The sequence below is a fragment of the Kogia breviceps genome, chromosome 12 (assembly GCF_026419965.1).
Source record: "Kogia breviceps isolate mKogBre1 chromosome 12, mKogBre1 haplotype 1, whole genome shotgun sequence".
Taxonomy (NCBI): Eukaryota; Metazoa; Chordata; class Mammalia; order Artiodactyla; family Physeteridae; genus Kogia; species Kogia breviceps.
Genome location: NC_081321.1, coordinates 76690381 through 76712790, shown reverse-complemented (window position 1 = coordinate 76712790; position 22410 = coordinate 76690381). Strand labels below are relative to the sequence as shown.

General features: G+C 40.2%; 1 long non-coding RNA gene across 1 annotated transcript; it reads right to left on the bottom strand.

The window, feature by feature from the left end:
• Nucleotides 1–517: 517 nt before the first annotated feature.
• LOC136792216 (uncharacterized) lies at nucleotides 518–2857 on the bottom strand. The gene is made up of 3 exons (XR_010835683.1): nucleotides 2746–2857; nucleotides 1337–1504; nucleotides 518–620 (listed from the first exon to the last, which is right to left on the bottom strand). It is a non-coding gene; the product is annotated as an uncharacterized lncRNA (long non-coding RNA).
• Nucleotides 2858–22410: the final 19553 nt, after the last annotated feature.

Sequence of the window (22410 nt, the reverse complement as noted above, 5' to 3'; positions counted from 1 at the left end):
TGTGGCCTCTCCCGTTGCGAGCACAGGCTCCGGACGCGCAGGCTCAGTGGCCATGGCTCACGGGCCCAGCCGCTCCGCGGCATGTGGGATCTTCCCGGACCGGGGCACGAACCCGTGACCCCTGCATCGGCAGACGGATTCTCAACCACTGCGCCACCAGGGAAGCCCCCTGGGCATCATTTTTGAAGCCTCCTTCTCGCTTGCCTCCCATTTCTAATCTAATGCCAAGCCTATCATTTTTGCCTCTGGAATAAATTTCTATTTCTTTCTGTTTTCACTGTCACCACCCTAGTCCAAGCTATTGCCTCTTTCCTGGACACATGCAATGACCTAATGGCTCTTTCTGTCTTTCTCTCTTTTCTCCTTCCCACCCCGTATACTTCCCGTATTACAACAAAAGAAATCTCTAAAACATAAATTCCGTTGTGCCACTCTGCTAATTAAAATGCTCCAATGGTTTCCTACTGTCCTCAGGTCAAAATCTGAACTCCTGTTAAAGGATAAACTGAGGCATAGCAAACATTTTTAGAGTTTATTTGAAAAAAAAATCATTGTGGATAGGGCAGTGCCAAACCAGAAGTGGCTAGGAGCACTCTATGGACAGGAACCAGGGGAAAGACCTATAGAGAAGGTGTGGAAGCAAAGAAAGGAAATTATCGCATTGGCTACAGCTTAAAGCCTTATTGGCTGTTTGTGATTGGTTGTCCTTAGGGGGTTTTTTGCCATTTTTATTATTATTATTATTATTTAACATCTTTATTGGAGTATAACTGTTTTACAATAGTGTGTTAGTTTCTCCTTTACAACAAAGTGAATCAGTTATACATATACATATGTTCCCATATCTCTTCCCTCTTGCGTCACCCTCCCTCCCACCCTCCCTATCCCACCCCTCTAGGTGGTCACAAAGCGCAGAGGTGATCTCCCTGTGCTATGCAGCTGCTTCCCACTAGCTATCTATTTTACATTTGGTAGTGTATATATGTCCCTGCCACTCTCTCACTTCGTCACAGCTTACCCTTCCCCCTCCCCCTATCCTCAAGTCCATGCTCTAGTAGGTCTGTGTTTTATTCCCGTCCTATCACTAATCTCTTCATGACATTTTTTTTTCTTAGATTCCATATATATGTGTTAGCATACGGTATTTGATTTCTTAGCCTTGAGTCATTAGCAGGCTTAGGTTTCGGTTTGCTTGTGTAGACCAGCCGACATTAGAGCCACACCAGTCTAATGGGCTCCGTGTTTAATTCACTTAGCGCTCCTCAACATGCCTTCAGAGGCCCGCTCTGGGCTCTGATCTCTCCACCCTCATCCTTCCCACGCTCCCTCCCCTCACCTTGTATGATACACGTGATCCAGTCTTTCTGCACCTCTTCCCTTTTCTGGCTCTTGGAAGGACATCTGCTCTCTTTCACCTCTTGGCCGCTGAGCTGTCTGATTCCTTCTCTTTAGCTGGCTTACTCCTACTCATCCTTTAAAACCTCAGGATCTCCTCCTTAAGATCCTAGAAAGGGATTTTGGTGCCTTGGCTGTGTGTTCCAGAACAGTTGCCACTTACTGTGTGCCAGGCTCTGTTCGAGCATTTTAAATACATTCACTCATTTAATTCCACAACAACCCCCTGAGGTGCAATTATAATTTCCTTCTGGCAGACAAGGAAGTTGAAGCACAAAGTGTATCAGTCATAGTCCAGTCAGAAAAGCTGATGTTGCTCAAATAGTTCCCCAGCGGAAACTTGATACAGGGCTCTGACTACAAGGAAGTTATTGCAAGAGCAGAAAAGGCAGATAGTAGATGGCAAAGCAACCTAGAAATCATCAACAGGAAGAAGCTGCTCCTGCAGGTTAGAGGGACAGGGGAGGAAGGTGATGTCACCAGAGCTGAGGGGCTGGGGCAGCCTAACAGCAACTGAAACCCAGGAGGAGATGCAGACCCTGCCAGAGCTGCCACCCCAAACAGAGAGGGCAGGGAACAACCTGACAGTCCCCCCTCCTACCCGTTAAGCTCCCCCAGTGCTTCCCGTTGGCTGAACTAACCAGACCCTCATTAGCAAGGGAGCTTAGGAAAAGTAGTTCTCAGAAGTGTTGGGAAAGATGGGGAATAAATTGAGAGTAAACAGGCAGAAGACAGACCCAGAGAAGTTAAGTAGTTAGCCCAAGGTCACACAGCTTCTAAGTAGCAGAGTGCAGGTAGTTTGTCCCCGGAATGTACACCCTTAACAACTGTTATATATTGCCTCTCTGAGAACTTTGGGCAAAGCACTGAATCATTCTTTGCCTCAGATATACAAAATGCAGATAACAGTAGTACGCTCTGTGAAAAAGATTAAAGTATGAGTTAAAATATGTCAGATACTTTGAACAGTAATTATGCCTGCAATATCATAAATGCGGTCCGTCTTGTTCACCATTTCAGGGACAAGGATTTCAGGAGGAGGCGGTGGTCTCATGATGGAAACCATGCCTGCTACTGCTCTAAGCTCTTTCTCTGTAATATAGTTGCTAGCTCCATCTTATGGAGGATAAAACGAAAGCCCCAAGAGTTTGATTGTCTAAGGTGATATAGCATAAGTGGGAGTAGGGTTCAAGAATCGGATCTAGAGTCAGGGTGTTTAACTGCTATATTGAAATTATTGTGTAACAGACTCTCCCAGCTAAACTGCAGTTACTATGGCACATGGTCTGTGACTTTTTGCCTTTGATTTCCCAGCACTAGCTTATTGCCTAGTGCCAGGAAGGTACTCACTTCATGAGTTGAAATGGCCTGGTGATTTGCTGGTGCCCAGGAAAAGCAAATGTTCCCAGACCTGCCTCGGGACATCTTGGTCAGCAGCGAGGTGTCCAGTCATGAGCTGCAGCACAGCCTCTCTTCAGGGACTGATTCTAGGCCGTCCCCATGTTGCATCTCCAGGTATCCCAGCTCTGCCATTTCATCCAGATTTGTGGTGTCTTCTCCTGACCCTCCCCATCCATTTTCTACCTCGCTGAGTGCTCAGGGTGACCAAAGCTGAGTCAGAGCGGGATGATTGCAGCAGGACGATGTAAGAGAAAATGAAATGGGGTCAAAGGTCACCACTAGGGAGTTCTTGAGGGCATGTAAAGATCAAAATCTATGAACTGCCCATCCAGATGTAAGGTGGGACTGAGAGTTGCATCTTGCTAGGACATTATTTCCGTTTTTATCTCAGTAATTGAGTTGGTGTATGAAGCAGAAGCAATCACTCTCTGCCTGTTTCCCCACATAAAGAAGACAGCAAAGATAATTTTCACCAAGCGTCGGAGAAGCTGTGCCAGGTCAATCTCGTAATCGAGTTTTGGCATGAGGACGTTGGCCTGATTTTTTGATTCGTTGGCAACAAGTATGCTTTGGGGATGCTGCCCTTTCTTCAGTTTCTCTCATCTTGCCAGTTGAAAAGAGTTGGGCTTCTTGTGAGAAGCCTATGTGTGTTCATCTAACAAATAATATCAATTACATACTTGATAATGGTTCCCTTTTTCCTTTGGCTGCTTACAGAGGGCAGAGCCCAAACTGGCGCTTGGAAGTCTATGGGATTTCCTAACCTGGCCACTGGGATTCATTCTCTATCCCATTTTCTTTGTCTTCTTTCCCTGCACTTCTATTTCATGGCTTATATCTTGCTGGATTGTGTGCATTTTGTAAGCCACACCTAGTCCCTCCGCACACAATGTGTACAAATACAAGGCTACTGACTCAAATGTTTTTATCATAGACTTGATTCCTCTCTTTGGTTTAGCGGAGCACTTTGAATTACTGACATGCATCAACGTCCCATTACTTTCTGGAATGAGTGAATTTAGCAGAGGCCTTTTCGAGGCAAAAAACTAAATATTAAAGTCTGTGGTCTCTAGCTGAGAGAATTTGTAATTTTAGAACTGGTTGATGAAGAAATATATGTTGAGTGGTTGCCTGAGGCAGGGGGTGGGAGGTGGGTAAAACAGGTGAAGGGGAGTCAAAAGGTACAAATTTCCAGTCGCAAGATAAATAATTCCTAGGGATGTAATATACAGCATGGTGACTATCGTTAACAATCCTGTACTGTATATTCGAAAGTGGCTAAGAGAGTAGATCTTAAACGTCTCATCACAAGAAAATATAAATTTGTAATGGTGTGTGGTGATGGATGTTAACTAGACTTATTTGGGTGATCATTTTGCAATATATATAAATATCATTCTGTTGTACACCTAAAATGAATATAATGTTATGTATAAATTATGTCTCAAAAATATATACAAACAAATGATTAAAAAATCAGATACTCATTTCAAAAATAATTATGTCATCAGAAATGATAGTAAGTGACTGAAGAAGTAGCGTTTGCTGAAATGAGAGGTACCAGAGGCAAGGCAGTCCTGATGTTATAATACTGGCTTGTTAGACTCCTTCCTACCTATTACATTTGTTATATTTTGGCTTTTGCTCTTGTAAAATATAGGCATAGTATACAGTAGCGATCAAGGAAAAGGGAATAATTTGAGCAAGTAGATTAATACAAATAAATCTGCAATGGTCTGTCTTAGCAATAAAAAGAGAAAGAGAAAAGAAAGAAAGAGAAAGAATTATATACTGAAAATCTGATTGATTTTGGTAATGTTCTAAAATGAGTTTATACCTTATTAATGCATAAACAAAAATAAAATTAATAAATTTGTAATTTATTAATCATATTTGATTAACTATAACCAATCTACATATATTTGAAAAACAGGTGCATAGACATCTGGTGAAAACAGGGGTCTTGGATAATGTCTTGAGCACATGGAGAGAAGACCCTTCTCAGGAGCCCGTAGTGCCCCAAAGGCTGAGGATCCTGCCCTTACTCTGTTTTTACGGCACACTTTGTTAGGTGCTAGTGCCCCAGGTATGCTGTTGCGCTAGAGTGCTTTTCTTTTGTGAAAAATGGAAAACAATGGGCTCAAACGCCACCTTCACTGATAAAATTTCCCTTCTAACTTTCTAGACATGCATCAAAATCACTTCATTAAATTTCAACAATGTTTAAATAAGGACATATTTGTACTGAGATTTTTTAAACTGTTTAAGTCCTCTGATATAATATGCTTGGTTTTCTGTTTTTTAAATTTTTTTTTCTTCCAGGTTTATTGAGATATAATTGACATACAGCACCGTATAAGTTTAAGGTGTACAGCATAATGATTTAACTTACATAGATCATAAAATGATTACCTCAGTAAGTTTAGTGAACATTCATCACCTCATGTAGATACAAAATAAAAGAAAAGGAAAAAGAATTTTTCCTCATGTAGATACAAAATAAAAGAAAAAGAAAAATAATTTTTCCTCGTGATGAGAACTCTTAGGATTTACTCTTAACTTTCACATATAACATACAGCAGTGTGAATTATATTAATTATGTTGTACATTACATCCTTAGTACATAGTTTATTCCTATCAATTATATATAATTTAACAATTGTATATCCCTATTAAAGAACAGATCTAGGAAGGCAGGGGATCTCGTTTTCTGAAAAGGAAGGTGTAGAGAGGCTTGTCTGAGGTAACCCTTCAAGTTGGAGGCTGAGTTGAGATTAGAACTTTATTTCCTAAAATGAATTCTATTGCTTTTTCCCTTGACTACAGGCTGTCTTTTTTTTCCCTAAATCTTTCTAGGTAAACAAGGTCACAGCGACCCCTTCATCTCTCAGCCTTTTGCCTCCAGTGACATATTAGTACAGTGCCCAGACCTGTGTCTCTATGTTCTCCAAAACCTTTGCCTCCCCTGGGGTCCTGTAACCCCTCTACCATCTACAGACAATAAGAAATCAAGATTATTCACTCTAGACGGCAGCTTTTCTTTCCTTTTTTAAAAATAGATCTTTATTGGAGTATAATTGCTTCACAATACTGTGTTAGTTTCTATTGTACAACAAAATGAATCAGCCATATGCATACATATATCCCCATATCCCCTCCCTCTTGCGTCTCCCTCCCACCCTCCCTATCCCACCCCTCTAGGTGGTCACAAAGCGCCGAGCTGATCTCCCTGTGCTATGTGGCTGCTTCCCACTAGCTATCTATTTTACATTTGGTAGTGTATATATGTCCATGCTACTCTCACTTCATCCCAGCTTCCCCCTCCCCGCTGTGTCCTCAAGTCCATTCTCTATGTCTACATCTTTATTCCTGCCCTGCCACTAGGTTCATCAGTACCATTTTTATTTTTTTAAAGATTCCATATATATGCATTAGCATACGGTATTTGTTTTTCTCTTTCTGACTTACTTCACTCTGTATGACAGTCTCCAGGTCCATCCACCTCACTACAAATAACTAAATTTTGTTTCTTTTTATGGCTGAGTAATATTCCATTGTATATATGTGCCACATCTTCTTTATCCATTCATCTGTTGATGGACACTTAGGTTGCTTCCATGTCCTGGCTATTGTAAATAGTGCTGCAATGAACATTGTGGTACATGACTCTTTTTGAATTATGGTTTTCTCAGGGTATATGCCCAGTAGTGGGATGGCTGGGTCATATGGTAGTTGTATTTTTTGTTTTTTAAGGAACCTCCATAGTGTTCTCCATAGTGGTTGTATCAATTTACATTCCCACCAACAGTGCAAGAGGATTCCCTTTTCTCCACATGCTCTCCAGCATTTATTCTTTCTAGATTTTTTTGATGATGGCCATTCTGACCGGTGTGAGGTGATACCTCATTGTAGTTTTGATTTGCATTTCTCTAATGATTAGTAATGCTGAGCATCTTAGACAGCAGCTTTTCTACTATATTAATTAGCTGTTTTATGGAAGAAGACTGGCACATCTGATCTATAGGATTTTTGTGGCTGTTAAACGGAATTTATTGAAACCAACTCAGCAAAGCCCTCTCTGAGTGGATAGCTATGCCTCAGGAAAGGTCTGTGCTTAAACCCCAATACTAAACAGCGTGCAATGAAAGTCCCTCTTTCCTAAATCACCTCACCCCCAGCCTCCCGCCGTGCAGACACTTCCCAGGCTTGGGGGAAAGCTGGCAGGGCTCCATTTTGCTAATCTCCACGTGGAGTTTTTCCTCAGCCCCTGACATGGGTTAATTCTGAATTATAATCCAGCCTGCTTTCCGGGGGTCTCTGAAGAAATTCAGAGAGAGAATGAAGCTTGTTTTGTTGAACTGAAAACCAAGTAGCCCATGTTTGGCTAAGAGTTTAAAAACAAAAGCAAAAACAAAAACAAAAAAAAAAGGGAAGAAGAAAAACTCATGAGAAGAAATGAACCGCCAGCCCTCTCTCTCATGTGGGGCAGTGCAGGGTATGGGAGGACACTGGGAGGAGGTGGGAAGCGTAGAGGGGAGGGAGGCAGCTGAGTTTATTTTTAACACCAAGTTAAAGGCACACTCTGTGTTCTTTCCTTTTAAAAATAGACTTTGAACCTCTTAAAGCGTTTGACTCTATTCTGCCTGTGGGGTAATACCCCTTTTGTGGCTTGCAACTCCCACTGGATCTTTTCCCATTACACGCTTACTGGCCAAGTAGTTAGAAGGATGGAAAAACCCCAGAATTTTTCTTCCAAGAGCTCCTGATCAGCATACACACACAGCTCCTGTGTGCAGAGAGGCTTATAAACTCTGGCTGCTTACCTGAACCTTGAGCTTTATGGCATTTTTCAAAACTTGATGGTCTGGGAAAATGTCCTCTTTTTAAAATAGTCTGGGTTACATGGATAGACCTAGAGATTGTCGTATTGAGTGAAGTTAAGTCAGACAGAGAGAAAGAAATATTGTATGATATCGCTGTATGTGGAATCTTAAAAAAAAACGATACAAATGAACTTATTTACAAAACAGAAACAGACTCACAGACTTAGAGAAGGAACTTATGGTTACCAGGGGGGAAGGGTAGGGGGGGAGGGATAGTTAGGGAGTTTGGGATTGACATGTACACACTGCTATATTTAAAATGGGTAACCAACAAGGACCTACTGTATAGCAGGGGTAACTCTGCTCAATATTCTATAACAACCTAATTGGGAAAAGAATTTGAAAAAGAATAGATACATGTATACATACGTATAACTGAATCACTTTGTTGTACACCTGAAACTAACACAATATTGTTAATCAACTATACTCCAATATAAAATAAAAAGTTAAAAAAATAGTGTGGGTTAGTAAAATAGTGGATAAAGTCTTTTTGAGGTCCATTGCAATAATTTATTCGTTGAGCTTATAAATGACACAACACACATGTATATACACATTTACACACACGAAATTAGAATAAGTATTAGTAATATGATAATAGCTGATCTCCAACACTTACTGAGGGCTTACTCTGTGCCTGGCACTGTTTCACATACATTTAATGCTTTGAACAATGCTCTCAATATTATCCCATTTTACAGATGAGGAAACTTGGGCTCAGGGCTATTCAGTAATTTGTGAAGATTATAAAGTCAGTGAGTGGTTTTGTTTGGTTTTTTGGGTTTTTTTTTTTGCCCATGAGGCAAATGGTACCTTAGTTCCTTGACCAGGGATCGAACCCATGCCCCCTGCAGTGGAAGCCTGGAGTCTTAACCACTGGACCACCAGTGGTTTAGGGAAGTCCCTAAAGTCAGGCAGTCAAGCAGTTCAAGTCCACTGCTAGCCCATACAGTTAGTCCATTATTAGAAAAAGACATTTCTAATGTCCTACCTTAAGACATTTTTGCTTCCATCTGTTGGGAAGTTATCATACATGTACTGATTTTGTTAGAACATGTTATTGCCATTTGCAAGACAGTTGTCATAATAAAAATGTAAATCCACAATGTTGATGATGTGAAGGGTGCCCCCTTAGATGTGATATCTTTGTGCAGTGCACAGTCTGCACAAAGGTACATGGAGGCCCTAGGTATACACACACAAGCACACACACATGTACTCCTGCAGACATGGTAGTTTATGAAGAAAAAAACCATACTGCTGTCATTTAGAAGGAGAGGGGACTAGTCTTTTAGTGTTTTAGAGGTAACCAGACTGATCTGATGTTAGCAACAACTCTTCTATGTGCCTCAGTCTAGAACTAGTACAAATCTTATATGAAACTCCGGAGCTTGTATTTGTGCTCGGCAGAAAAGTGCCCTACTCCTTACTTCCCTCTTCTTCTCCTCTGGGGAATACACATTGAATTCACATTGGAACACCGTGGTCCATGTATATGCATGTGTTAAATGGCAGCGGGGGGCGGGGAGAGAAATAGAACAGTTCACAATCCTAGGAGATGAAAGTTTTATTATGGAAAATTTCAGAAATATACTGAAGTAGACCAAAAAGCATAATGAACTCCACTTACCCTCATGAACCTCGCACCCAGCTGCAGCAATTATCAACTAATGACCAGGGTTGCTTCATCTCTGTTTCTACTCAGTCCTCCCTTATTTGAAGCAAATTCTAGACATCATATCATTTTATCCAAATACATTGCAGTGCACTTCTCTGCAAGATGTAAACTGTTTTTTAAAAAACAACCACAATATTATCATTACATCTGAACAGAAATAGCAATAAGTCCTTGATGTAATCATATATCCAATCAGTGTTGAAATTTTCAATTGTCTTCCAAATGTCCCAAATTTTCTTTTGTTTTTGTTTGTTGTTTTCACCTTGTGTTTGTTTGAAATGGGAATCAATTAAGTTCAAACATCACATTGGTGGTAGTGTCTCTTACTCTCTGAATCTACATCACTTTTTTCCACAGTCTGGATTTTGCTAACATGCTGATATGGCATCCTCATAATGTAGTTTAACACATTTCTTTGTAGCAGAATCCTTTCTGGGAGGAGTCCAGGCATCTGCATATTCTTTTAAGGTGCTTGAGTGAATTTGAGCCACAACCAGGCTTGGAAAGCCCTGGAAAAGCTCAATGTCTGCTCCCAGATTTCTTAATGGCTGGGTTGAAGAAATGAAACTCTGAGAATCTTACTTGGTGCCATGGTGAAAGCATATGTCTACCACCCGTTGACAGGTGAAGAATGTTGGCTTGCTTCTTGAGAGCCTGTAGATTCCCCATGGTAATTTTCTGTTCTCCAGAAGAACAGTTTCTCAGCCAGGCTTGAGAGGGGGCAAAAAGCCTGCATTGGTGGCATCGGAAAAAAGACAATCTCCCAGAGGGGTGATTTTCTTTTATTGGGACAATGTGAGAACCAGTGACCAGCCAGCAAATTGCCAATTAACAGACAGAGCCTCTATTTTGCAGGCTTGAATAAACTGGTGCTTGACTTAAGTGGAGTTTAAATAACTGGTAATACCAAATGTTCTATGGATACTTGACTGACGATAAATCTACATGTCTTCAACAGATTGTGACATGAACACATTTGATTCATTTTGTGCATTTTTTTTTTTTAAAGATTCTGGCTTTGCTGAAGAAATCAAACAAAGGCTGATAGGTTTGCTGGGCTCTGGTTTACAGCTTCTTTCTCCACAAGAATCTGCTGCACTCATGTGATTGCTAGCCAAAGGCAGCCTCACCCTTGCTGTGGAAGATGTTATCTGTCCTAGACTGCTCCGCTTCTTGGTCAGCAGCCTGACTTTTCTTTCTTCTGTGTCTCTTGAAGGCTCACGATAACTAAAAAATAATAACAGAACACTGCAGTTTCTTGGTAAGGTTAGGGTTGTGAGCTTTTCCCTTCCCCACTTCCACATGGGTCATCAGCACCTGCCCCATCCCCTGATGTCCTCCTTCCCTACACAGGCTGCCTGGAGAGGTGTTTGCACGGTGCTTGTTGTCACAGAGCCTGGGGTCAAGGTCTGCTCTGCAACCTCACTGGCTAGCTGGGTGACCTTGGGTAGGCCACCTGATGATATGAGCACTGATATCTTTACCTGTAAAATAAAGATTGTATCAGCTGTTCTGCCTATCCCATGAAGATGTTATGAGGATCAAATTGAGAGTTGATATAGGGGAAAGTCCTAAGCATTGCACAAGAGCCCTTGTGGCCTACACTGCATCAGTTCACAGTGCAGAAGAAATCACATGAATTTTAGAGTCTAATAAGGTCCCATTGCCTTTTGGCTGTATCATTTTGGGCAAATTGTACTCTGAGCCTTAGTTTCCTCATAAATGAAATGGGGATTATTTTACCTGGCATTTGTTTACTTGTATCTTTATTTATTCACACCACATTTTGATCTACTGTTGTCATGAGGACTAATGCTGAGATAACATATATAAAGAACCTAACATAGATTTGGTACCCAGTAGGTTCTCAGTAAATGGTCATTCTTTTTCCTGTCCTGTTCTTGGCAACTGGACTGTGGTATGACCCAGCTGACGTGTCTTCCTTTATACAGAAATATCTCTTCCTCTAGATTGCTGAGTACAGAACTGCCTGCTTGTTCCTCTGTTGTCACCTATGAGGATGCTTGCTTACAGCCCAGACATGTTTCAAATTCTCTTTGTAAGTCTGTAGACTAGGAAGTTACATAATGAAGTCCTTCTCTTATATTACTTGGGAATAAAGATTCCTCAACAGCATATTCGAAAAAGACCCCAAAGTTTGGTTGACTACAAAGTTAACATGAGTCAATAGTGTAATGAAGTGAACAGAAATTAGTGAATTTTAGGAAACACTAATGGAAAGGTCCAGTCCTACTGGACTCATCCTACTTGTGTTTAAGATGCTAGCGCACTCGGATGGATCACTAGAAGGGGAGAGCTGACAAAGGGCTTGGGAACCAGGGTGTTTGAGTAACTGTTAGAAAAACTGAGGATACTTACAGATATATTTCAGGAGAAAGATCTTACTGTCTTCTGTTCTTGAATGAACCAAGCAATTAGAGAAAATAGAACACCACCACTTTGCATTTACGTAAAAGAACAGATTTCTAAGTTGTATGTACAGGCATGCATTTGAGGCTATGTGACTCAACTGGGAGGAAATAGAGATAGAAGTTATAGGGGAGTAATTCTAGTGGTATTTCTATTTCTATTCCTGCTTCAAACTCTGAGCTATTGTAAGCATTTGCTGTTACAACACTTTTAAAACTGGGCTTCCCTATGGCCAGTCTCAGCGTGGCATTACATACAAAAGATATCCAAAACAATATTGAAGTGAGAAATTGGAAAGCAATATAATCACAAATATACCAGAAATTAAGACAGGTAACAAGGAACAATCATGTACAACTTTATGTCAATTAACTGAAATATGCAAAACAGTCAATTTTCTAGAAAACTATAATCAATTAAAACTGACTCAAGAAGAAATAAATGGGGCTTCCCTGGTGGCGCAGTGGTTGAGAATCCGCCTGCCGATGCAGAGGACACGAGTTCGTGCCCCGGTCCGGGAAGATCCCACATGCCGCGGAGCAGCTGGGCCCGTGAGACATGGCTGCTGAGCCTGCACGTCCGGAGCCTGTGCTCCGCAACGGGAGAGACCACAACAGTGAGAGGCCTGCGTACCGCAAAAAAAAAAAAAAAAAAAAAAAAAAAAGAAGAAATAAATGACCCAAATCCTATAATCTTCAAAGATATTAAATCATTGATTAAATCTACCCAAATTATTAATTAAGATACAAATAGTTTCTTACAGGTGAATCTTACCAATTTTCTAAGGAGTGTATAGTTCCAGTCTTCTATGAACTGTTCCACAGAATATAGAGAGTATAAGAAGAACCCCAAAACTCATTTTATTAGACTGGCACAAACTTGAATACAAAATAAGACAAAAATAATAGGGGAAATTGTAAGCCAACATCATTACTGAATATAAAGGTATAAATTGTAATACAATTTAGCAAAAAATAAAACAAGACAAAAAAATAAAAACATAAATACACTATGACCTAATTGGGTTTATCCCAGGAAAGCAAGGATGGTTTAAGGTTAGAAAAATCTGTTAGTATAATTTATCACATTAACAAATTACAAGAGAAAAAGCATGCAATTATCTTAATAGAGGCAAGAAAAATCATTTGGTAAAATTTAATATTACTTTACATTTAAAAAAAAGGAGGGCTTCCCCAGTGGCACAGTGGTTGAGAGTCCGCCTGCCGATGCAGGGGACACGGGTTCATGCCCTGGTCTGGGAAGATCCCACATGCTGTGGAGTGGCTGGGCCTGTGAGCCATGGCCACTGAGCCTGCGCTCCACAACGGGAGAGACCACAACAGTGAGAGGCCCGCGTACCGCAAAAAAATAAAAAATAAAATAAAAATAAAATTAAAAAAAGGAAATACAAATAAGAGGGAATGGAATTTTCTTTATTTTGTATACATTTATTTCATAAAACTTGAAATTATTCTGAATATTGAATATTATTTTGTCTAATTAATGTAGGTTGCTCATTTCAGGGAATAATTTGGGAATGGAAATCTCCCCCCAAATTCTCCTCAGTAAAGGCAAAAACATACTCTCTCCCTGTTACCTGAGCCTGGCATTTATTTTATTTATTTACTTTCACAACCTTACTGCAGTATAACTGATATATCCAAAAGAAGCCACACATTCCTGTATACAATTTGATGAATTTGGACCTGTGCATTCACTTATGATGCCATCACTACAATCAAGGTTATAAAACACCTTTAAAGGTTTCCTCAGGTTCCTTTGCTTTTGTTGTTGTTGTAAGAAGACTTAACTAGATCTTCCCTCTTAGCAAATTTTTAAGTGCACAATACCATAGTGTTAACTATAGGCACTGTGTTGTACAGCAGATCTCTAGAACTTATTCATTTTTACCTCTGTGACTTTATACCCATTGAACATCTCCCCATTTCCCCCTGCCCTCTTCCCCCGGCAACCTCCACTCTTTCTTCTGCTTATGTAAGTTTAACTATGCAAGCAATCTCATATAAGTGGGATCACAGGGCAGGGGCGGGGGGCATATGTGTCCTGCTATGAATGACTTATTCACTTAGCATAATGTCTTCCAGGTCTATCCATGTTGTCACAAATGGTAGGGTTTCCTCCTTTTTAAAAGCTGAATAATATTCCATTGTATGTATGCACATTTTATTTATCCATTCATCTGTCAGTAGACTGATTATCTTCTCCATCTATTTTTCTCCTCTGTTCAAGCTCTGAGTGTCTTCAGAGATGTAACCTCACCTCATGTTCTAATTTCTTCCTGGGCCTGGAAACTTGAATTTGGGTTCTTGAACCTGTTGTGAATCGTAACCAGGATTAACCCAGCTATTCTACTTTGCAAGAAGGGCCGAGCCTTCATTTCCTGCCAAGGAACTGGGATGTGACTCCAGTTCATGGTTTATCAGATCTGGACTTGTTATCATGAAAATCACTTTAAAGGCCTTTAGGGTTACCAATTTAAATGCTAATATATCCTTCTCCATTTGCTTGTATATGCATAGGAAATGGTGGAAATTGGTGGAGATTAACAGGGGAAGGGCATTCATCGGGTCAGTGACAGGGACTGAGGGAGGGGAGAAGGAAAAAGTCACCTTTCAATTCCCACCTTTTCTTCTTGAACTTTTTATAGTAAGCATATATCATTTTTATGATAAAAATAAAAATATGCAATGAAACACTGTGTTCTAACTGGTATAATAAGCTGTTAGTATTTGATCCTGAGATTCTCTCTTCCAGAGGCAGCTGTAGAACAGATATGCTACTAAGGATAACTTCGGCTTCTAGGAGAAATCAGTATAGAGAGGTGCAATTTTCAAATCCAGTAGGAAGAGTGGCAAGGACAGGGTATGGCCATGAACCCTTTTCCTAATTTGAAGAGGACATTTGTGAGGGAGTCACTGTGTGGATGTAGAGATGAATTATGGGGCTGTTGTTCTTGTCCTGCCGCTGCTTCTGTCTCTGCAAGCAGTTGAGGGGAGAGCCAAGAGGAATGGAACCCTGCCCCTTTAATTAGCCCCAGGAGCCAGGCAAGGTAAATATTTGTGGCTGAAACTGCATGAATCCATGGTAGCTGGGATTTTAGCCTAGAAGCATTGTGCTGCCAAGTTGCCATGAGACCTAGAAAGCTGGAGCTAGGCTCTGCCTCAGAAAGTGCTTCTGAGTTTAAGAGAAGTGGGAAGAATAACAAACAGAACAGTGGTATCCAGGTCTAAGAGTTAGATAAGGATGATGAGTGTATATCTATGCCTTATGCTACGCTGAAAATTTTACCTATTTTTATTTTATCTCGATATTGATTTCTTTTACTAAAAAAAATGTCAGTGCTCCAAATGCAAGCATATTTAACTTACTGCATTTATTAACTCATTATCTGGTTTCCAGTGATACTAAATACAATCAGATCATGCAGTTGCCCTGCTTAAAACTTTTCAATGTCTTTCCACTTCTCTTAGAATAAAATCCTGACTTTGATGGGATTTTATATGTAGGCTGCCTGTACAATTTATCATCCAAACTGAGATACTCAATATTTATGGTGGGAAAACAGGTGTGATAGGCACTCGCCTAGGAAAACCAAGATGTATCTATGAGGCTCTGTTGGATTTAACTCCTAGCCTCATTTCTTACTGTCCTTGTCTGCTCACTTGGCACCAGGTATGCTGGCCCCCCTTCTGTTGGTTGCTTCAGAAAGTCATCATGGAGTCTTTACTGTCCTCTGAGTCATGCTTACGTGTGCATTATTTATCTTTGGGGTCTCAGATATCAACTCCTCAGAGAGTCCTTCCCTGACCACCAGTCTATAGTGGTCTCTGCAGTTACTCTGTGTTTCATCTCTCTGCTCCCTTCCATCATCATACCTGTGACAATCTCTAAGGATCTTGTCTAGGTGTTTGTTTATTATCTGTATCAGCTACTGGAATGAGATCAAGGACTTGTCTGTCTTATTCATGGGCCTGGCACACAGTAGGGGCTTAATAAATATATGGCAAATGAATGAATGACCAAGTAAAGGTCTTTAAGTTGGACTGAATCACCCAGAGATGATCACTGCCTTGATTCTCATCATATGAATAAGGTCCATCTTCAGTAGAAGAGGATGAACTGGAACAGAGAAAAGCAGAGGGAAGAAACAGAGAGGGGAGAGTAGGGGCTGATGCTGGACACGTCTCTGGTTACAGGCCCTATGGATATACAGTTTATCCTTTACTTCTTCCTTAACAGGGTGAGCCATTCAAATATATTGTAAAAAAAACTCTCTTCCCCTTGCTTAACCTTAAATTAGCTAGAACTGGGATTGGGGTTCCATTTATGAAACCAAAAACTTGTAGTAAAAATAATTAACCTATTTCCTTTGGATTATATATTTCCTTTTTTTTTTTTTAAAGGAAAACATCATGGCAGGATATGCTAATTGTGTGTCTCATCCAATTTTACGTTCTTCCTTGTAACTTAAGGGAGATGCATTAGTGTCCTATTGCTGCTGTAACAAATTGTCACAAAATTAGTGGCTTGAAGCAACATGGATTTTTTATCTTACAGTTCTGGAGGTCAGAAGTCTAAAATGGGTTGGTAGGCTGGGTTACTTCTGGAGGCTCTAGGAAAGAATCTGTTTCTTTGCCTTTTCCAGCTTCTAGAGGCTACATGCATTTCTTGGCTGAGGGCCACTTCCTCATATCACTCTGACCTCTGCTTTCAACGACACATCTCCTTCTGTGACTCTGACCCTTTTGCCACCCTTCTATAAAGGCTCTTGTGATTACATTGGGTCCACCTGGATAATCTAGCATAATCTCCCCATCTCAAGATCCTTAACTTAATCACACCTGTAAAGTAACATATTTATGCGTGTTAGGAATTGGGACGTGGGCATCTTTAGCAGACCATTTTTCTGTATGTCACGAGGGGCATGTCCTTCTTTACCTGTTTCCTCTTCTGATGGCTGGGGTGTAAGTATTACAGCTGGAGCTCAAGCAAGCACCCTGGGCCGTAGTTTGGAAGCTGTGTGCTAAGGATAGGAGAGCAGCAATGGAGAACGAAGATCTAAGATCTAATCAGGTGGGAGAAGCTCACCCTGATTAAAAGAACAGGATTTACAAGAAAATCTTCAACTTTACATCTTCTACACTTGAAAACCTGAATTCAGTAAGGTGACAGAAACATCATAAAAGAAACATTTTTAAAGTTACCAAGGTGACAGTATCATTGTTCAGGTAATTAAAAAATAATAACAGTTTTACCTCCTTGAGTAAAATCTGATTTCATTAAATATTTTTATGTTGACTTTTTCTGCAAAGCAGGTTGCGGGGCTGGGGGGTGGGGAATGAGCCCTTTGTACTCTCATTCCCCATTGGGGCAATAATAAATTATATTATTCTCTCACCATCCCATACAAACAGCACATTAAGCAATCTTTAGTGCTCTGTATTATTTCCTTCAATAGCAGTCATAAAAGAAGTTCAGAGGAACACAAATATAGGTCAATGATAAGAACTCTTTTGTAATATGCAGTCACAGGGGTGTGTGTAATTATAGTGAAGATCAAGTCCACGGCATATTTCTCTGTGGAATGACTATCCTCTGCGGGTAAAATTTAAGATATTATTTATTTACCCATTTATTTAGCTTACCACTCTCAGTTTCCTTACTCTTTATTTTCTTCACCATACTCTTTACTACTTAATATTGTATATTGATTTGTTTTCTTGTTTTTGGCTATCTTGCTAAAATGTAGACTCCATAGGGCAGGGTCTTGTCTGCCTACGCACAGGCGTCTCCACAGTGTCCAATCACAAATGCCAGCTGCAAGGTGAGGAGTGACTGGAGGTGATACCGAAGGGGTGTGGGGTGACTGGATCGTGGGGGGACTGAAAGGGCTTTGACTGGATTCTGAGGCAGTGGGGAGTTGCAGAAAGGTATAAAGCTGACAGTTGTGGGTAAGTGACATGATCAGAATTGGATTTTAGATAATAATTCTGCATTTGGTGTGGACAAAGGATTTGAGTTGATGGAACAGTCTGGAGGCAGGGACACCAGTGAGGAGGCTACTGTGATATTTCAGGAGAGTGGAGACGAGAGCCAACCTAGAAAATTGGTAATAATGACAGCGATAATAATAATAATTTAACAAAGTTTGCTGCACAGTCACTAAAATCCATTTCTTAGACTACATTTCCCAGGCTCCTTTGCAGTTAGGTGTGGCCATGTGATTGTGTTCCAACCAATAGAATGTGAGCAGAAATAAAGAGCTCCAGTTCCAGGCCTGACCCATGGGAATCCCCCATGCACACTCCTGTTCTTTCCCTTTTCTGACTAATAGGGATGGAGAAGCCATGTACTGAAGGTAACTGGGAATCCATTAATGTAGGTCCCTGTAAAGCCATGTAGAGAAAAGTTGCCCCAATTGGAATGTTATATAAATGAGGAAGAACTATCTGCTGTGTTTGAGTCATTGGATAATTCTAGCTCTTTGTTATAGCAGCTAATGTTACCCTAATGAATTTAAGCTCTCATTTTTGGCTAGGTACCATTCTTAATGCTTTCTCTATGACAACTCATTTAATATTCACAACAGTCCATTAAGTAACATATTATTATTATCCCCAATTTACAGATGAGGAATTTGCAGTAAAGAAGGACTATGTAACCTACTGCAGTTACATAGCTGGGAAATGACAGAGCCAGATTTCAGAGTTCTAGCTCCAGTATTTTAAGCAATATCTGGCAGTGGAGATGGATAGAAATTAATAGACTTTTTTAAAAAAGACAGATGTCCTTTCTTTTCAATTAAACATTCTGAAAAAAACAGAACCTTTAAAATATTTAATGGTCCAGCATGAACATTAATTAAAATTGAAGTCATTATTTACAAAATAGTAATATTTCCAAAAAAAACTTACAGAGATAAATTGCTTTTGGTTGGATTTTCTGGAAACAAACTCTGAAACTGAGGTTTCCAAGCAGGAGGTTTATTGGGAAGTGCTCCCTGAAAGTAAGGAAAGCAGGATTGGGCAGAGAGAGAAGTTGAACTATAATATAATCACAACAGAGAAGTCAGCCTATCCCATGGGAAGCTCTGGAGCTGGGATAACCCTTCACAGTTATTCCATCAAGGCAGGAGGTCTGGGTTTTTTGTCCTGCTTCAGTCATAGAATGTGAGCTGCTGGCTGGGAGGGAATGTAAGCTTGGGTGAGGCAGCATCTTTGGAGAGGGATTCAGCTATGAAGCAGTGCTCCCAGCAGCTGGAGAAATGAGCAATGTGGTCTGGAAAGGGGGGGGGGGGCATGGAATCTTATTTTTGCATCACAGTATTCACTATAGAAACAATTCAGAATAAATAAGTACCGTATTTATAAATTTTAGGGTTGTTCCAGATTGCTCTACTGAGCCTCAGACTCACATAGCCCACTATTTCCTGATTGTGCCTGAAGCTTAAGAGGGTGTGTTGTGAAAGGACTGATGAGAGATGAGACTTCAGAGGTGAGCTGAGCTCACGTGAGAGATGAAACGGTGCACCATGGAGTCTGGGTGAGAGGGAAGTCTGGTGGCAGAATGGAGATGGAGTAGCACAGGGATGGACCCCTGGCAGGTGAACCATTCAGAGCAGTTGTACCAACCCATTGCTCCATGAGGACCAAAGCATGAACCAGTATCAATGGGATGGAGGAGGGCTGAACTTGTAAGACATTTTAAGGGTAGTTTTTAATGGCTGAATGTGAAGATGAGGGAAGATTTGGAGCAAACTCTGTAGTTGTAGCTTAGGAGACTGTGTGAAAGGTGACTCTTGAAGGGAGATTGTTGTCATGTCCACCCTATGGGGGCCAGCATGAAATCTTGACTATCTTTTTAATTGACGAAACAATAATTCCCTTTTCCTTCCTCCCTCCCTCCCTTCCTTCCTTCCTTTCTTTCCTTCTTTCTTTTTCTTTCTCTTCTCCTTTCTTCCTTCTTTCTTTAATTTTCCTTCTATTTGAGGAAACTTTCTGTTGCTTCCTCCTGTCCCTTAAAATGAGTTGTTCTTTCCATATGTAATTGGTTTTTTCATTAATCTATTTTAACAAAAATTTCTTTCATCATGTCTTCCCCTTTTTGGTTATAAATCTAAGTGTACCCAAACAAAACATACACTTAAGTAAAACCAAACAAAGTTTTTAAGCACAGATAGGAAATCCATTTTTTTCTTTATATCTTCATTTTTTGGCAGTTCTGTCATGGCTCATACTGGAAGTTCTGATAACAGGCTTGGACTGTAGGTGCAATGAGAAGTGACGTGAAGTGTGCTGGGCTTGGGCACAGTGTTACCTTGTGCGTGGCTGGTTGCTCTCAGGTATGTAGATGTACAAGATGGTTTACTAAGGCCAGGTCTGAATGACCATATTATATCCCTTGGTGTACCCAATGAGTGAGCCGTTATGCAGCTCTGATCTTTGTACTACACCCTTTTTATTTTCTGGAGCAAAAGTAATTTTCTGACCTGATATAAACAAGATTAGAATCTAGCCATCTGCAGGCTGCATTATTGCCAAGCAACTGGAAAACTTCTAATAGTGTGAAAATTTATTTTTAAAAGGAAGAAAAACGTTAGTAATTAAGTGAGAGCAGATCAGTGGAGAAGATGTTGACGTTGTGTATACTCAGGGCAGCCAGATCCGATCATCATTCACTGAAAAACATTTATTGTGTAGGTTCTCTGTGCCAGGCACTATCCTAGATGTGCCAGGAATACAAAGGTGGATGAGACAGATGAGGTCCCATCTCTCACAGAATGTACCTCCTAATTATGGGAAACAGAAAAGAAGAAATATAGATAAAGATAGCTTCCGGTGTTTGCAAGTGCTCAGAAGAAAATAAAAGTTGGAATTCATTTGTTTATCCAGCCCTTTCTTCCCATTTCAAGAGGCTGCACTACTGAGAAACTGGGTCTTTTAGGGACCTAGAAACGAGATAATGTGAACCCAAACCTATTGCCTGAATAGGTAAATTGACAGACCCTGGGGATTTTGTGGGTAGGGAGGGTGGGATTTTAAAACTTTGAGTATAAATAGGATAGATAATTTAAACTCCTGCTTAATATTAACAATTAGCTAGTAAAAACACAGTGGGCGCTCTTTTAGCCAATTTCCACTTAAGTGACTCACAGGAAGAACAAGGGCTTTCTGTCCCCTCTGTAAGGGCTCAGCTGGTGCTGGGAGCACACTGAACAGTCTGCCCACACGGGCCCATCTCTGCCCCCAAGAGTTGAGTTTCACGCTGTCTGACAGTCAGAATTGTTTGTTCTTTAACATATTTGTGCCAGTTTTATTTGTTATTAAAATTATGCAATTTACTTTAATATGACCTAACTAATGAAACATGAGTCTGGAAAGAGAGACAGACAGACAGAGAATTACTACAATGAAATTTAAATGGAATGCTTTGGAAAGGCTCAATAATGTCAAATGAGTTAATTAGCAAAGATTGGGAAAAATAATAAAATCTACAGTATTTTGTCCATACGTGTCTTTAAGTTCTCACTCACTACACGGGAAGAAAATATTGGAAGTTAAAAATTAGATCATATGGGTGTGGTTTGGGTAAAAAATGTATGTTTGGAACCTTTCTAGTGAATTCATAGTGAGGGAAAGTGCCACAACCTTCTACCAGATTGTTGAGTACATTTACATTTATATAATAAATGTATTATATTATATACATATTATATTATACATATTATACATACATATTATATTATATATTGTATTATATTATATATTATATAATAAATGTATCCTTCCCTCCAGGCCCCCCACCCCCATCTCTGATTAGCTCATTAATTAGCAGTTCTGATTGTGTTGCATAAGAAGATTTTTACTGCATTGTAAGTTGTGTGTTCAGTGCAACGGGGACTCACAATCCCTCCATTCAGAGAGCTCCAGAGTATAGTCCTAACATTATTAGATGAAGAATTTATGTCTTCCAGTAATTCCTTAACCTGAGCTATATCTCCCTTTTAGCGTTTGCACAGCAGAAGCAAAGAAAATATTTTCACTTTTCAGCAGCACCTTTCCATTGAGAATACCAAAGCTCTTTAAAGGACAAATTTCTAATTGAGCAATAATGCTTATATCCCCAGAGAGAGGTGGACAGAGAGGATTTATTATCCTCTCACAGAGGATGTTAGACCCATGCTAAGTAGCTAACAGCTGTCTCCGTGCTGTCTCTCAGGAGAATTATGTTTCCGCTAATCTCCTGGCCACACTGTGTCCTGTTCCCTATTCTTAATAATTCCTGGTATTACAGAGAACTATGCGAGTGTGAAAAGAGCACTTGTCTGTGGCCAGGACATGTGGACTTAGACCCTGGCTGTGCCACTAATTCGTGGGGTCTTGGACATTTTGGTCAGCCTTTCTGTGCCTCAGATCCTGTAAGATGAGGATGACGGTACTTGTCAAACCAGCCAACCAGGTTGGGGAAAAAAAAAATATTTGTTAACAAATATGGACATTGTAGCTGCACATGGTGAAACAACAGTGTTTCATTTTGTTTACCTTATTTCCATTTCAAAACATGGACCTGCTTTTTGTTAGGATATTTTTGATCATGTG